Below are 6,508 nucleotides of genomic sequence, written 5' to 3' on the forward strand. Positions count from 1 at the left end.
ATCCCTGGATTGGGAAGATCCCTTGGAGAAGGAAATGGCAACCCACTCCAGTATTCTTGCTTGGAGAATTCCATGGACAGAGGAGCCTGGCAGGCTACAGTCCATGGTGTTGCAAAGAGTCAGGTACAACTGACCAACATTTTCACATAGAGTCATGCCTCCCAAAGCTTTCAAGATAATTAGAGACAACACAAAAAGATTCATGTGAGGGAACATTTATTCCAAGGTTAGTAAAATCAGCAGTTGGTGTAGTTGACATGAGAAGGGGATATTTTGAAATGTGCCACTGACTCCTGTAATTCTGCAGATCTAATATAATTCAGTCTTGAAGTAAAAGGTGAATTTTAAGCACGTACCAGAATAGAAAGAGACCTGGTGCTGGGAAAGTCACGTTCACTCTTCAGGTCTGATTTTCTTCAGCAGTAAAAGGCAGTGATCTCAAGAGCCCTTTCTAACTCAAGAAAAGGTAGGACTGCCAAGAAATAACTTTGTTTTTTTTTTGACATATGACTGTTTTCATGAAGTCTTTAAAGTGGTTGATAAAAATATTCCCCTTTTCGAGGGTTGTTGTGTGGAGCTCCCATGAAAGAAGTTCCTCAAAGGAGGGACTACGATCTTGCTTTCTCACAAGTGGGAGAAAGTTCAGAACATGCTAATTGGGCAAGCTTGAAATTCCAGAGATCTGCAGATGGAACAAGTGCAAATGGAACTGGTGATAATTGATGGCTAATTATGCAAGCAGTAACACACCCCAGGGTATGAGCCTGTCTGCCAATACATACAAGCCTTGGGTGGGAGTTTATTAGCAGGCAAACACACACCCAGGAGGTTGTATTGTGCAGAGCAAATGCTTTTGAACACACAACGTGGTTTCAAGTACAGTGCAAGATTCTGAAAACATATTAGTACCTAAAATGTTTCAATGTAGATCAAGTGCACATGCACAGTTCAGAAGACAATTCTGTTGGCTGCCCCCCTTGAATCCCTCTTCAATACTTCTCATCATTCTGACCTCTCCCCCTACACCTTATAAATCCATAAAAGCCATTTGGAAAAATATAAAATGCTTTTATTTGCCTTTGAAACTGGATTGGAATGAACTGAATTAGCAGTGAGTGAGGATTCATAGGGTGAGACCAGGAAAATAGTTTTCTCATAAAGGATCAAGTATATTTGACCAATCTGTAGTGAATGGTTTCCTACACTCTTGACTCTGGTGCTGGAGCATAGTGCCAGGAATTGCTATTAATGATGACAGCCAGAAGAGCAATGTCCTTAAGCTGAGAAGAAAATTGAAAGAAAATAATGAAAGGGCCAGGTTATTAGTTTCATTTTGTCTTGCTTTTTGCATAGCAAGAATGTCACCAGATTGCACAGATGGACCAGCTTTCCCAATTGAGTATCAGGGAAGAACTGGTCCGATGTAGACTAATTGAGACCACTCGTAAATGACTTCATATTCAAATTATGACCAGAAGCCCATCACTTCCACTGCCTTCACCTTTCCCACCTTACTCCCTACCCCAGGTCACCATAATCTCTCAGCTGGAGGACAGCTAGAGCTGCATCATTGCTTTCAACTTTTCCCCCAATCATTCTGTCCTCAACACATTAGCCAGAGTGATTCTGTCAAAATACAAGTCAGATCATGCCAGTCCTGCTCCAGATGCTCTGAAGGCTTCCATCTCATTCAAAGTGAATGCTCAATCCTTGTAATGGCTATAAACCATGAGTACCATGTCCGGTGACCTCTCTGACATATGTTCTTCCCTATGATTTTCTGTGCTCGCTCTGTCTAGTCATGCTGGCCTCTTTGAACTTCCCTTTTCCTCTGTCAGGACATTCCTATCAGCTATATGGCTTGCTCTTTTACCCCCATCAATGCTTTGCCTAAATAGTACGTTCTTAGTGAAATTTTCCCTGATCATCTTACCAGCATAAAATTGTAAACTATCCCACATTCCCTACCTAGTTTCCTGCATTATTATTGCTCATAGTACTTGTGAACTTCTAATATATAATTCAATTTCCAGTTATTTGTTTCCACCAGAATGTAAGTTCCACGAAGGCACAGATTATGTCTGATTAGTTGATTGTTATAATTCCAATACAGTTGAACAGAGCCTTGTGCGTTGCTTCAATGTTACTTGATTCATCCTAATATTGTTATTAGATAAACAGAAAAATGTGCCCTGATGGCTCAGATGGTAAAGAATCGGCCTGCAGTGCAGGAGACCTGGGTTCAATCCCTGGGTCAGAAAGATCCTCTGGAGAAGGGAATGGCAACCCACTCCAGTATTCTTGCCTGGAGAACTCCATGGACAGAGGATGTGACTGAAGCAACTGAGTATGCAGGCTTAGAGTGCTGGTCAAATCTTTCAAAATATCTTGTGTTTGTGAAAATCATTAGGTTCATAAGAATATATAGATTTTCTCATAAGATAGATCATATATGAACATAAAGATGAAACCAGTTTTCTAGCTATATAATCAACGTGGGTGTCAGTGCTTCCAAAATTATGCACCAGACTTCAATAGAGGCTTTTACAAAGAATAAAACTCATGGTCTAGCACACTCAAGGTGATGACTGCAGCTCAACCCAGGTGAAACATCTTCTTTATGTTTATCTGATAATTATATTGGGTTGAATCAAGTGACATTGATATTTGACAATTTCTGACCTAACAAATGGCGATTTCATATGTTTCAAATGAACACTTCCTGAAGAACTTGAATCATTCATTTTGCTACCTTCCAAAGAGGAGCACTATTCTTGGGAAGACTCTATCAGCCACCTTGAAAGAAACTGCCCTATCTCATGCCCAGCCTTGATTATTTTCAACTCTGGTTGCTTTCAACTTGTACACTGCTCTAAGCAAATATATCCAGAAAGTATGTTAATTTCACTCAAAACATAAAGTAAAATCCATGGCTCCTGGATTTTACTTTGAAAGTGGTTTAATTAATTAGGCTTTTTCTGTTACAAATAATAGAAACCCAACTCAAAAAGAACTAGCTTAAACAAAATGGGGATTCACTGGTTCATAAACTAAGAAATACACAAATTGAGATGTTGAGTCTAGAGGCTCAAATCCTCTCTCACCACCTCTTTGTTTTACTTGGCTGCATTCTGCATAGATGTACTCTACAAAGGATGGGGAAAATGGCTACAGATATTTCTATACTCACATTTTCCTTAGTTAATCTGGTGGAAAGATTTCTTCAATTTCTGCATCTTGGGGAAGATACTAATTATCTCTCCATGGATCTGGTATCCACTCCTGGATCAAGATTTTACCAAGGATGGAGTACAGTGATTGGCTCAGCCTGGGTCAGCTTGGGGTAGGGATGGGAGTTTGTGGAATCTTTGTGCATTAGTGTAAATGAAAAACATTGTTAGTACCTCAAGTAGTAGAGGATGAGTGCTTCAAAGACAAGGTTTAACTCTTTTTTTAAAAAAACTGAGATATCCCCCAATGTTCATCACAGCACTGTTTATAATTGCCAGGACATGGAAGCAACCTAGATGCCCATCAGCAGACGAATGGATAAGGAAGCTATGGTACATATACACAATGGAATATTACTCAGTCATTAAAAAGAATTCATTTGAATCAGTTCTAATGAGATGGATGAAACTGGAGCCCATTATACAGAGTGAAGTAAGCCAGAAAGATAAACACCAATACAGTATACTAACACACACACACACACACACACACACACACACACACACACACATATATATGGAATTTAAAAAGATGGTAACAATAACCCTATATGCAAAACAGAAAAAGAGACACAGATGTACAGAACAGACTTTTGGACTCTGTGGGAGAAGGCGAGGGTGGGACTGTTCTGAGAGAATAGCATTGAAACAAGTATACTATCAAGGGTGAAACAGATCACCAGCCCAGGTTGGATGCATGAGACAAGTGCTCAGGGCTGGTGCATTGGGAAGACCCAGAGAGATGGGATGTGGAGGGAGGCGGGATGGGGGATCAGGATGGGGAACACATGTAAATCCATGGCTGATTCATGTCAATGTATGGCAAAAACCACTACAATATTGTAAAGTAATTAGCCTCCAACTAATAAAAATAAATGAAAAAAAAAAATTCAAGGAGGAAAACACACACACACACACCCACACACACACACACACAGAGTGACATGTTCATGATAAAACCCAAAGTCCCTAGATGCCATTAAATGCCCTTCCCTCTCTGGTGCAAGAAGCCTTTACAGCTTTTCTTTTCTCTGTTTTGCAGTCAAACACAACTGACATCTGTTTGTTCACCTGCCATCCCTCTGGGAATTTCGGGCCCTCTCCCTGGAAGTTTGGTTTCCCCACCTCTGCCAGCCAACTATTCTCACTCATTTTTAAAGCTCCTTATACCTGATAACTATGTAATGTGCTAAGTGCTATAATAGAAGTACAGATAGCATTTATCACATTGTATTGCAATTTGCCCAGAGGGGAAATAGAGGGGGCTAGAACCTGATACTGAAGTCAGGTTTTCTGGGTTCCAGCCCCAGCTTGGTCTGTGATTATCTCTGTGAGTTTGCTAATGTTTGCACCTTATTTTCTTCTATAGCCTGGGTTTATCCTATAGCCCTGGGTTATAGGGCTATTGGAAGTGTTTAGAATAGTGCTTGGCATGTTTAACAAATTTTCAATGAATGTTTTATTGTTTAGCTTTATATTCACTTCTGTATCTTGAGAGACATAAAATCAGCATATAATGATGATTAAAAGGATAAAAAGAAAAAAAAAAGCTGAGATACAGTTGTTCTATATTATATGTTACAGTTGTACATTAGTGATCAAATTTTAAAGGTTATACTTCATTTGCAGTTATAAAATGTTGGCTTTATTCTCTGTGCTGTACAATATATCCTTGTAGCTTATTTATTTTATGCATAATAGTTTGTACCTTTTAATCCCTTATGTTAGTCTTGCGCATCTCTCCTTCACTGTCCCCACTGGTAACCACTACTTTGTTCTCTGTATCTGTGAGTCTATTTCCTTTTTAAAAATATTCACTAATTTATTTTTTAGATTACACATATAAGTGATATCATATGATATCTGCCTTTCTCTGTCTGACTTCACTTAGTATGAAAATCTCTAGGTCCGTCCGTGTTGCTGCAAATGTCATCATTTCATCCTTTTTGGGCTGAGTGGTATCCTATTATACATGTAAAACACATCTTCTTTATTTTTCTGTCAATGGACCAAGAGGGCAATGATAATAATAGCAATATTATTGCTATTAAGACTCTATTTCAATGTATATATTGAGTCTATTTCAATGTAAATATTTGGCACAAAGAATTCAGAATCTTCCTGAAACCTGTCTTGTATACACACTTCAGGTATATCTAAGATAACCATCTTAAATTCATCTTTGGTTCTAGAATTTAATTTGAGATTGTGGTGCTGTCTGCCAATCCCTCAAGTCATCCTCATGAATCCTATATGTATGGTCTCTGAAGATTGAAGATCTCTTTTGGTGTTAGAGAAACCTCTTTGCAGTCAATGGGGGTGGCATAGACTCTTGAACTAATAAAATGCTGTTTCCAATGAAAAAGTAATAATAAATACAAAGAAACAATTATGGGATCCAAGGAAATAAAGCATTATTAAGGATCAAGTAAATTCTACAAGGTTATCTGTAATAGTTTTAAAATAATATGTGTTAATATTGCTACGGGCAATTTGAATCAATAATGCTACATTTCCAGGAGGGTTTAGGAGATGAAATTCTTCAAGAAGTGAAACTACCTACAGATCTGTGTCATAGACACACAACAAAATGAGGATCTTAGGTGGAAAGTCATGGGCAGAGAATCCTTGGGCTAATCTACAGGTTTCCCACCCAGTGGGGAGTTTTGTTTGCTTGTGTTTTTTTTTTTTTTTTTACTAGCCCGAATCCTAAAATTTATCCTAGACCACATATTGTTGAATATTGATGCAGATTAAAATGATGAGGGAGAAGGAAGTTCTGCCTCATGATATGGGATTTCCAAACATAGAAAAGACAGTCATATTGAGTAGCTCACACATGTGACAAGTACAGCTAGTAGTAATAGTAGCAACCGTAATAATGTTACATGGATCATAAGCATTGGTTTTCCTAGATATAACTGTCATAAGATTTCTACATCTAGTCTCTTATATAGCAGATAAACACTATCACAGAGACATGTCCAGTAAATTAAATTTAATTCAAAGTTCCTTAATGTTATATTGAGAAAGACTATATTTTCTTTCCTTTTTATTATTTGTCAAAATTTGTCTGACAAGGAAGAGCTATTGGGTTGGTATATAATACAGATATTGCTTAATCCTGCAATAAATCATTTAGGGATAATTAACCCTATTGGAAGGTGGCACAGGTGGTAGCTTTCTTCCACAATAATGTACCATTTCATTTCAATGATCAATTGGCAACTGTCTCTGCCAAGTTCTCCTCCATGCTAGATAACAATCAAAAATGCAAA

The sequence above is a fragment of the Odocoileus virginianus genome, unplaced genomic scaffold (assembly GCF_023699985.2).
Source record: "Odocoileus virginianus isolate 20LAN1187 ecotype Illinois unplaced genomic scaffold, Ovbor_1.2 Unplaced_Scaffold_9, whole genome shotgun sequence".
Classification (NCBI taxonomy): domain Eukaryota; kingdom Metazoa; phylum Chordata; class Mammalia; order Artiodactyla; family Cervidae; genus Odocoileus; species Odocoileus virginianus.